Source organism: Perognathus longimembris, chromosome 22 (genome assembly GCF_023159225.1).
Source record: "Perognathus longimembris pacificus isolate PPM17 chromosome 22, ASM2315922v1, whole genome shotgun sequence".
Taxonomy (NCBI): Eukaryota; Metazoa; Chordata; class Mammalia; order Rodentia; family Heteromyidae; genus Perognathus; species Perognathus longimembris.
The window spans coordinates 26999335-27011765 of NC_063182.1; the positions used below are offsets into that span (position 1 = coordinate 26999335).

Here is a 12431-nt window from a genome sequence, read left to right on the forward strand (position 1 = left end):
TACAAGACACAAGGTATCAAAATCAGAAACAGTGACAACAGGGGATAAACCAAAAGAAAAAACAAACAAAAGAAAAAGAAATAACTTTACAGAGCATATTAAAAAAATACAACCTCTTGTTTCCATATCTTGGAGTTGATTTCATTTAGCCTCATTTTATATGGTCATATGTAAATACCTACTGAGCCATTGTGATCCTCTGCTAGGACTATCCTAGACACATACTAATTATTACAAATGAGGGAAACCATGCATTCTATGTTCCTGTGGGTCTGGCTTACTTCACTAAGTATGATTTTTTTTCCAAGTCATTTCATTTCCTTATGAATGCGGTGATGTTCTTCCTTCTGATGGCAGCATAGAATTCCATTGTGTATATATAGTACACTTTCTTTTTTTTCCCTTTATTGTCAAAGTGAAGTACAGAGGGGTTAGAGTTTCATATGTAAGGCAGTGAGTACATTTCTTTTTTTCTTTTTTTTTTTTTTTTGCCAGTCCTGGGCCTTGGACTCAGGGCCTGGGCACTGTCCCTGTCTTCCTTTTTGCTCAAGGCTAGCGCTCTGTTACTTGAGCCACAGCGCCACTTCTGGCCATTTTCTATATATGTGGTACTGGGGAATGGAACCCAGGGCTTCATGTATAGGAGGCAAGCACTCTTGCCACTAGGCCATATTCCCAGCCCCGTGAGTACATTTCTTGTTCAACTTGTTACCTCCTCCCTCATTTTTCCCCTGCTTCTCCCTCCCCCTTTCCCTCCCGCGCCATGAGTTGTACAGTTGGCTTACACCAAATGGTTTTGTAAGTATTGCTTTTGAAATTGTTTGTCTTTTTATCCTTTGTCTCTCAATTTTGGTATTCCTTTCCCTTCCCTAGTTCTAATACCAGTATATATAGTATCCAGGGTACTCAGATGAGATACAGCGATACAGGGTACAACCACAGGAACGGAATATGAGAGGAAAAAAAGGTACAGTTTCACATGGCATGTTGAAAATAATTACAACAATGATATAACACTTGTTTGTGTAATGTGGAGTTCATTTCACTTAGCATCATCTTATGTGTTCATACGGGTATAGCTATTGGGCTGTTGTGATCTTCTGCTATGACTAACCTTAACATGTGCAATGTATTCCCTATGAGGGAAACCAGAGTCCATGTTTCTTCGGGTCTGGTTCACTACTTAGTATAGTTTTTTCCAAGTCCTTCCATGTCCTTATATAGCACATATTCTTGATCCATTCATCTACTGAGGGGCATCTGGGTTGGCTCCACATCTTAGCTATGGTAAATTCTGCAGTGAACATAGTTGCTCTGGTAGCTTTAGTGTGGCCTTGTTTCTACATTCATTTTGACTGAAGTTCTGAGGGGATAGATGTGCAATTCCAGTATCTTTACCTCCTTGCACACATTCAAACACGGTCAGAGTTATCAATTCTACAAGGTGAAAATTCTAGTTCTGAACAGCAACAGCTATTACCATAGGAGAGACTATGCCTTTCTTATCAAAATTATAAATCTTATCACTTATGAGACATCCTTTTATAAATTTGTTTTCTCTTTGCTAGTAAAACATTAAAATGTGTTCCAAAGCACATTTTTTATTCTAATGAGTTTGTTTTCTAAAACACTCTAGTTAGCTTGTATTTGAAGATGAATTTCCTTAAAGTGATCTGTTTTATTTTAAATATCTGTGCAATGTGTGAAAGAAATACTGAAATATAATTTCCTAAGAGTCAATGAGCTCAAAAATTATTTATTGAACAAGACCGTACAGTGAAAGCAAATTTACCTAGAAGTAAAATTGAAAAATATAAATTTTGTAGATACAATACTCTATAGAGTAAGTCATAGGATTGTAATTCGTCTTAGAAATTGATAAATTCAAGTTCCATGTTTCAGATAGATTAACCTTTAGAAATAATAAGTTATTCCTAATCACTATAACATAACTAAAACTGCACTTGAAATTTAATAAAGAGAATAAATAATAACAAGAAAAGAATTGTATGATAGTTTTTTCAACAATTCTTATCATGGTGATGCTTTTCCCAATACTTACATTTCAGGAGAAATCAAACTTATCATGCCTACAGCTCACTTAAATATTTGAAGATTTTAAGTGTACTACTAGATTTCTTAAGAGCAAAATATACGAACACAAGAATATATGTATACTAGGCCACAGTAATCTTTAAAGCTAATTTTTATGGATGAACAGATCTAAAACATGCACAGAAATAAAGAAAGCCCTCATAATGTGTGTTTTATATCCACTTTATTTCCATTGCCACTCAGGGGCTAGCTCTGAGGAAAAAAGAGTGTTGTTCTACCAATAATTAATAGCTCTTCCTGAGTTATAACTTTCTCACTGGGCAGTCATGCTGTGGGCAATCTGTACTATGTCTATGGATATTGCTATAAGGGCAGAGCCAGTATCAGCCCCTACCTAGCCCTACAGTGAACATCAGAAAGCCTGGCTATAGGATGCCAAAAAACAAGGCTGCTGGAAGAGAAGCATTGCAGCAAGCTCTTCTTACTTCCAAACTGAAGCTAGAGCCAGGTTAGTGGGAGAAAATCCTGAAATTAAAACATATCTTTTTAGTAGAATGTGTATTTACATATATATTTTAATATAGGCATTCATATATACTTGTATATGTATATTTGGATATATACATTGATATCTATATCATATTTGTATATATACATTAATATATATGAATATATAGTTATCCTTAGAACCATTATCTCTGTCTACTGCTAACTTCTCAAAGAGATTGCAAAGAATCTTAGTAATCTAGCTTTTAACTGAAATAAGAGAATAAACTACTTTGAGACAGTCTTAGGAGCACTTTTGGGTAGCAACGACAAATTTGAGACAATCACAGGGTTGAGTGATTTAATTTAAAGTAGGCCTTTTACAACAAACAGTACAAGAAATGTATCCAATGCCCAACGTATGACACTGTAACCTCTCTGTACGTCAGTTTGATAATAAAAATTTGAGAAAAAAAAAAAAAATAAAGTAGGCCTTTTAATGTTGAGACCAGCTAGGTGTTAGTTAAAACAGTTATGATAAAGATTAGCAAACACATTAACAAAAGAATTTGAATACAATCTTGGAAAGTAATAAGCAACTTGATAATCCTACTTGATGAAACTGTTGCAGAATGAATTGTTGTTTAGATAATGGATTTTCAGTAAGTCCATTTGAAATAAACTGTATATTGGCAATATTGGCACTATTATATTCCTAGTTTGGAGTTCTTAGGATAGCACAGTTGGAGACATGTCTACATTAAACTAGTGGCTGATGGTTTCAGTTGTTATTGCTGTAAGAGGCTTAATAAGCTAATTGCTTTCTATTTAAAAACCAGCTGAAAACTCTGACTTTGTGTGTGTGAACACACAAAGTTTATTATCTTTACAAGTTACTAGAAGTAAAATACAGTTCTCATTCCTTTGGTAACATTTTACAAAGAGTATAATATCTATTAAAAAAAAAAGGAATCTCTATTGCTTTTTTGATGCTAACAATGACTGTTCAGAGAAATAGAACTCAAAACAAGTGGCCAGAAATTACCCAACAATAATGCCTCTATTCTAGCACTCTGCAACCGTCCAGTAATTATTTCTGAAAACCTGACATTACAGAGCATATATATTAGAAGTCTTATTTTGACTGGTAGAGGTATGTCTTGGTCTGTTTGATGTTGCTACATATGAATAATGCATTCTGAATAATGTGCAAGGACATTTTTTTCCATAGTTCTGGATACTGAAAAGATCAAGTACATGGGTTACATCTGGTGAGAGCTGGCCTGCTGGCGGGGTCTCTGCAGAATCCTAAAGTGGAATAATGCCATCACCAGGCAGGTCAGAGCTTCCAGCTCAGGACTCTTCTTCTCTTCCTATACAGCCATGTTTCATGGGATTAGAGCTCTGTCTTTACAGCTTCATTGACTCCCAAGTGTCCTATTTACATATGTAATAGTTGGGTTGAATTCTTCTCTCTTAGTTGAATTCTTCTCTCTTAATACATTCCAATGAGAATTGTATTTCAGCCTGAGTTTGGTGGAGATACTGATTTCATAGGAAGGTGATTTAGAAAGCAAGACTCACCAATGGTTGGAAACAATGAAAGAGGATTCTTTCTTTTTTTTCTCAAATTTTTATTATCAAACTGACGTACAGAGAGGTTACAGTATCATACGTTGGGCATTGGATACATTTCTTGTACTGTTTGTTGCCTTGTCCCTCATGCCCCCCTCCCTCCCCCCTTTCCCTCCCCCCCCCCAGGTGTTCAGTTCACTTACACCAAACAGTTTTGCAAGTATTGCTTTTGTAGTTATTTCTTGAAAGAGGATTCTTTACCAAAATAATAATCTGCATGATCGATATGCTTTCTAGGAGAAATTAGGGGGAAGAAGAAATTGCAAAACACTAGAGTATCTTTCTTCCTTAATGTACAAATATTCATTTTGTGCAACAAGGCAGAAATAAAAGCTGCTAGGTAGATATCCTTGTAAATCAATGGATATCATAATATGCAGATATATCTAGACTAATAATGGCAAGCAGGCAGCAAATAGTTGTAGAAAATGTGTACACCACTGAACCCTGTTTTTTACTGCTAAAATGAAGTTCTCCATATCTTTTTTCCTTGGGCTAGCCTCATACCACAATCCTGTCAGTCTTTATCTCTGAGTGTTTAGGATTACAAATGTTCCCACTGTTCCTAACTATAGTAATTGCCATTTTTCATGAGGAACTTGGGATTTGCTCTTTCTTCCACACATCAAGACAAAAAGACTGAATGTATAATTTCATTAAGAATGCAAAGTCAGTGTTGGTGATTTGTCAGCCTTTAACCACAATGCATTATTTTAAGTAAGATACTAGAAATCTCTCTTAAATCTCTCAAATTATGTGTAATTTAACATTGCACAGTCTAGAACTGAATGCCCCCAAGAGTTTTGAGAAAGTAGCTCAGAGCCTTATGATTACAAAAGCTTATTAACAAAGAATGGAGAAAAGCAGTTAAGCTACTTACAGAATGGCAGAAAATAAGAAGAAATGAAGTCAACACCACCAGGAATGAAAGATAGCAAAGTCGTTTCTGAATTTCCTCCCAACACCATATATCCTGTTGCCGCCAATTTATTTCTCCTGTTTCAATGAGTCTGCTGAACTTCAGCTTGTGCGTAAACAGGTTTCCTTTTGCTTTTGCAAAGACCTTAGATCTTTATTAATTCGTTTTGTTTTGTTTTTTTTGCCAGTCTTGGGGCTTGAACTCAGGGCCTGAGCCCTGTGCCTGGCTTCTTTTTGCTCAAGGCTAGCATTCTACCACTTGAGCCACAGCACCACTTCCAGCTTTTTCTATATACGTGGTGCTGAGGAATCAAAACCAGGGCTTCATGTATATGAGGCGAGCTCATCACCACTAGGCTGTATTCCCAGCCCCAAGATCTTTATTAATTTGAAGAACTGATCATATTGAAATGGAAACTGGCCTAGTGGCAAGAGCGCTTGCCTCGTATACATGAATCCCTGCAATCGATTCCCCAGCACCACATATACAGAAAATGGCCAGAAGTGGTGTTGTGACTCAAGTGGCAGAGTGCTAGCCTTGAGCAAAAAGAAGCCAGGGACAGTGCTCAGGCCCTGAGTCCAAGGCCCAGGACTGGCAAACAAAAATAAATAAATAAATAAATAAATAAATAAATAAAGGCCTTATAAGGCACTGGTGACTTGAAACCCTTGTTAAAAAAAAAAAAAAGAAATGGAAACTGGGACAAAATGGATACAACACAAGCAAAAGAAATGCCTCATCCATGAAAACAGTTGAGAAATTTGTAGATGATGAAGACCTGACAACATAATCACTGGGTCAAAGAAATTGTATGGAACTGACTCTCCAAGCAAGGAGCATTTGCACACTAATTCTCTGCAGTAACTATAGAATAGCATAACAGCCTGACAGCAACAAGCCACAAAAAGGAAAATGGAAGAGAGAGTAAAAATTTTAATGCTCAACCAAAAGGGCCAGGAGAGCCATTGTTTTTATTTTTTCTGCCAGATCTGGAGACCAAACCAAAGGTCACACTCATGTTATTCTCCCACTGTACTACACCCCAGTCTGAGTGATCTAGTGTTACACCAAGCATTTGTCATGAAGTGTCTTCCTTATTTTAGGGAGCTGGAGACAACTTGGGTCCATGCAAGAAAAAAAAAATAGAGAGAGAAAGAGAAATCTAAGTGCAAGGGTCAGTATTATGCATTTGAAGCCCACAGATCTGAGGAAGGATGGGAAAGAATTGAGAAGATCACATCTCTGAGACTCATGATTCAGCAACTACTTAAGACTCAGATTTACACCACACTACAAAGGTTGCCCTGCCACAATGCACTCTCTCACTAACCCACATCCAGTGAAAAGTAGGAGCAGAACATTCGAGGGAGAGGTCCAAAGAACGTGCTCATGTAAAGTCCCTTTACAGGTACAGCTCCAGAAGACTACTGAAATTGCAGCATGCACATAAAATATTCCCCTGGATTCCTATTTCCATACTAAACACAAGTACAACTACTGGAAAGAGAAGTCTTTAATGCATTGAAGATAATCATTGCATAACAAACTCCAAACAGGGGTCAACTGCTAACAGGTTTCAACTCAAAGGCAAACCATACAAATCATGTTCTCAGTTCCTAATGGAATTAATATCAATGACACAAAGGTTTTTGGAAAATCTCCAAATATTTAAAAATTGAACAACATAATTCTACATAATCCACAGGTCAAAGAATAAGTCTCAAAGGAAATTTAAAAAGTTGAACCGAATGAATAGGATAATTCAGTATATAAAACTAGTGGTTTGTAGTGAAAGCAGGGTTTGTAAGGAAATTTATAGCACTAAATGTTCACTTTGCAACAATATAACTTCTCAAGACAGCAACATTAGTTCCTTCTTAGCAAACTAGAGGAAAGAAAGAAGAATATTAGTGAACTTCAAAACAGAAAAAAATAGTGAAAATTAGTAAAGCCAAAATTTTGTCCTTGGAACTAATAAAATTTATAAACTTGGGTCAGATTAGCCAAGGGTATCAGGTTTGATATCAAGTCACTACTGATCTTATGGACAGTATGAGGATTTTATAGGAATAAAATGAACAATCCTACACCTACAAATTCTAAAAGTTAAGCACAATGGACCACTTACTCAAAAGGCATAGATTACCAAAATTAGATAAACTAGTTAAAACTAGTTAAATAGTTCTTTATCTATTAAGGAAACTCAATTGCAGTTAAAAATCTCTAAAAATGTCTAGGCCCAGTGATTTCACTAGCAAATCTCACTAATGCAATGAAGAATTTCTATCTGTTCACACAATCCTTTCTGGAAAATAAAAGAGGATACAGATGCAAAGCAACAGGCCCAGCTTTTTCTGTGGAAATGGAGTCAAGTGAGTTTTATTGCCTGGGTTTGCATATAACTGTAATCCTCCTGTTCTTAGCCTCCCTCATAAATGAAATGACAAGCACCACTACACTCAGTTCTTCATTAATCTTTGTGTGTGTGTCTATATGCAAATCCTAGGGTTTGAACTTAAAACCTAGGCACTGTCTCTGAGATTATCACTCTACCACTTGAGCCACAGCTCCACGTTCGGCCTTTTGGTGGTTACTTGGAGATATAAATCTTACAGACTTTCCTGTCTGGATGGGTTTAGAACCACAATCCCAGCTTCTTGAGTAGCCAGGACCACAGGTATGAGTCACCGGTGCTGGGCTAAGAAGAAATTTTTTTATATATCTTTTTTTTTCATTTCTTTATTGTCAAAGCAATGTACAGAGGGGTTACAATTCCATATATAAGGCAGTGCAAATAATCTGTCCAGACTGGTCATGAACTGCATTTAAATAGTGTTAAAAACAATTCAACCACAGCCAGAGGTGGGAATGAATTTAGCTGCAAGTTTGGCTCCTGACAGTTATATGTGTATTTACACATGAATATGTGTGTATCTGTGTGTGCTTGTGCACAATGCTTTATTAAGGCTATGATGATTCTCTTATGATTTCACCTCTGTAAACTCTCAAAATGTCTAGTACTAAATATTTAAACGTACAATTAAAAGGAATGTTTTCTATTGAAAAAAAAAAAAAACCAATTCAATCTCCAGAGGCAAAAAAGTTGAACCTTGAGCATGCAAAATGATTCATAAACATTAATATAAGTCCTAAAACAAAAGCATCTAAATACAAGTATAGAAGTAAAATCTGTGGCAATTTGAGATTTCAATTATTTTAAGACAGGACTCTACACAGAATATACTTAAAAACATAAAAGTTGGACAAGTTACCAAGGCATTTTTTGCCTTCTAAGAGATACCACAATGATCATTAAAAAATAACCCATTTCTGGAATCCTGCCTTGGGTATACATTGCCTGGCAAGACCACACACTCACACAAATAGATAAGCCATATCGTGGGAGATGGAAACATATGTAAATCACATTATAATATTGAACTTGTAACCAACTATAAAAAGAACCCTCAAAACCTAATGTGTAACAACAGGAAAGATCCACATTAACCAAAGGAAAATACAAATGAAAAACCCAATTACTTACTGCCAATATTATTAAAATTCTAGTTTCCCAGATAAAATTTTTAAAAAATGAAAATGTCAAATATGGTGAAAACAAAGTACGATTGGTGGATATATAAATGTTAGAGCAACTAAGGAGTATTTGGGCAGTTATATATAAATACATTTTGGCAGTTATACATAAATGTATTAATCATACCACCCAGCATTTCTACACCTAAGCATTTACAATAAAGAACTATAATAGTATACATAGAACATTTGTTCAGGTGTGTTCATAGCAGTTCCATTTATATGATCTAAATATCAGAGGCAATGCAAATATTTTTCAGCAGTAACTATAGAATCAAATGACACACAGAATACTATTGAGCATTAAAAAATTATGGGCTTTCATTTGATTGAAATACAAAAACAATATCGTTTTCACCATAAAATGTTTCTTCAATATAGGTATTATGGTTGAATCAGACCAGCAGTCATGTAAGGTAATATCATGGTAAAGGAATGAAGGGTATGGAAAAGCAAGAATCTATTATTCGGAGAGTGATATGAGTTGGCAAAGAAACGCTAAAATCTTAGTAGAAACAAAAAAGTTGGCTCAGTGTAGAGATGGAGAAACAAAATTTATTCCATTATGTAGACTTTGTAGACAGTGAGTTATTCCTTAATTGTCTTCTCATCTAAACTCCATTCTCCAAAATTTGGAGTACCCTCCTTTCTGACAAAGTGTGTTATATCTCTTTCCCTTGCTAGACACTTAGTTCTCTCTGTAACTACATCTTAGTTGCTATACTCCCACCATAACCCTCATCTAGTGACTCAAAAATAATGAATATGTTGTAAGTGATTGTCATTTTGGCTTGATTAGATTTTGCTAAGGTTTGACATTTTCTTGCAAGCATTGTTTCTTTTCAAGTTCAGGCAATCTCAACACACTATCCTCTCTACCTGAACTTCTTTCACCACCTAGTACAATACTGTGGTATGTGTGTGCAATGTCAAGTTGACTAATTAGGATATGAGAAATGTCAAATTCTCTTTAGGGTAAAATGCCTCCAAGGAATTCAATGGACAGTACTTTAGTTCAGAAACATGTCAAAGACTTAATTTCATCTTGACTTGATGGAAGCTCTCTGTATATAGATTCTGGCTCTGAGGAAGCCTAAGCCTGTCCTCCATCTCTTCTGACAGACTTTTTTTAAAATTAATTTCCTTATTGTCAACATGATGTACAGAGGGGTTACAGTCCTTTGTTTAGGCTATAGGTGGGAGTTCTGTCACCGTCAGCTTATTTTGGTACTAGTCAGTCTACAATCCATAGTGAAATTTCGCAGTTGGCAAACTGTACCCTTTTCAGGACACCTGCTTTAGGCTTCTCCCTTAAGTATGAGTGGTCTCTAGGGTTATTTCTAATTTATTTCTATGCCTGTGATGAAATTCAGTTAGCAGATTTCACTTCTCTAGCTAAGCCAGCTGGTGCTGAGACATGCCTTCAAGAGATGCACAGAACAATTCCAGCTGTTTCACTGTGGTGGAGTCCTGGAGGTTCCAGTTCAAGTCAACCCTGAGCATGTCAGAGCTACACTCACAGGAAACAGCAGCCACAGCACAGACAACAATTTTTGTCCATCTTTTTCTATTTTATACAGTTGACCCCTCCAATTCTCCTTTTAATTATTGACATTGAAGAGTTTTGAGGAAGAATCAGAAAAAGAGAAGTAGGAACTAAAGATGTGAGTACGCAAAGAAACTTGGACACAATACTTGCTGATTTATGAGTCATGTATCCTGAGACTTTTCCGAATGAAGATGAATTGGTATCAGAATGATACTGACTAAAAGGAAACAGAAGTTTGGCCTCAGATTACCATCCTGAGATCACATTTTACATGGCCATAAAGAGAATAAGAACTCCTGCTCAGAAAAAGTAGAATAAAAGTGGGCAGGACTTGGTTCTGTATTGTTTCATGGAGTCTTGCAAGCAAGAGACAAAACAGCCCTTTCAGAGGAGCTATTTTCCTTTATTTCCTAAATCTAACACTATGTGTACCAGAATATGATCAGTTCCTCTCAAGGGAAATGTTTCCCAATTTACAAATTTCCCAGCGAATCTACAACTAAATCCAACATATTGTTAGCTTTTTCTGGGATGCCAGAGTGTCTTCACTTTACAAAACAGAAAAGTGAAAAGGAAGTGAAGAGATGGGAGGATAGTTAAGAAAAAAAATGATACAAATGGGTGAATTTGGTCACCGTACATCATATACAGTTTGTAGACATCACTACAAAACCTCTTTGTTCAATTAGCTTTTCTCATATAATGAGAGAAGGCCTCAAACTCAGCAGATTCAAGCTGATTGCTCAGCAACAGAATACCATAGCAACTTTGCTGGATTGGCTCTGCTTTACCTACATGTTCTGCTTACCACCAAACATGACCTCATCTAGGAAAGCAACAATCCATCATGAAGAAAATATTCCATCAATAAATCATCTTTGTTTTCATGTCATTGAGGCTTACTAATTTATCAAGCAGGCATAGAAAATATTACGGAAGTAAAAGCTAGGTTTGTTATCTAGTGCAGTAGCACAGGGCACTGTTGACTAAATAAAAAAACCCTGATGGCCTGACCCACCCATGTGTAATGACACTGCAACTGAGAAACTTATTTTAGTACATTCCATATGGGCATGATGGAAAGAAGGGGTGCTTGGCTGAAAAATAATTTAAAAAGAAAGCACAGACAAATCAGGAAAGGAAATTAGTCAGATTATTTTCTCACCTTCAAGTGATTGTTGCAGATGTTTTCACAAGTCTTGGGACATCTGCTGTTCATCAATTCTAACAAATGCATGGTGTCACCAGACAGCCAAAGCATTACCCTGTATTTACAACCTGGTGCTTTTCAACTTTTCTCTCTCTCCTGCTTTGTTTCTGAAACTTATCATCCACATGGAATAAATTATTCTAGGCAGCTTTTGTTCTGCAGCAGGAGAAATGGATCTCCTTAATTCAAGGCAGAAAGGTGGAAAAATCCATGGTATATAATGGGCACAAGAAGCAGAAAAGAATTAGCTATCTTATTACCCACCTATTGAGGGTGGAAGGGGGGGTCTTTAAAACTTATTTATATTTTCTTCTAGGAAACAAATTAAGTACTTGATGTAATTAACTTGGACTATACTCTATTCACTGTGATTTAACTGAATGTAATTGCTTGTTAAAACAATTTGTTAGCTGTCTTACTCTTCTAGTAAAACCATCTAGGATGTTTATAATAACAGTTCTACCTTTGAAATTGATTATTATTCAGATATGGAAGAAAAAATTTAAATATAAGACATTTTAGTTAGAAACAATTAAAAAACTGTTAAAAATCTTTAGCATGGTTTAAATTTTTTAAATATTATGCAAGGCATTTTAAATTGGGGTATAAGACATAAAGTTTAACTAAAAAATCAATATCCTATTTGACCCATGTGTTATAAAAATAAAAAGTCTTTTTGAATTTTGTAACTCAAGCAAAATTTTTAAAAATAATAAGAATAAAATAAGTCTATGTGTGATTATGTAAATATAACTGCACTGTGTTCCTCCCTGGTTAGATTCTCCATTATGAATAAGTGCTTTTGTTTTCCTTGTCCCTGTGGGAGAGCTCAGGTCAGAGGTCAGCTATGGCCTCAAAATGGCCTCTTAAAATCCTGGCTTTCCTTCCTCCAAGAGCAGGTGCATGAAATAAAGCAGCAGGCAGTCAAAGTTGAAATTACATTTGTATGTCCTAAATCATGACATTCAGTCTTGAAGAATAAG

At 35.8% G+C, this 12431-nt stretch overlaps 1 pseudogene; it reads left to right on the plus strand.

Moving 5' to 3' along the window:
- The window catches only part of LOC125339952, an 85756-nt pseudogene that overhangs the window by 28840 nt on the left and 44485 nt on the right, over positions 1-12431 (plus strand).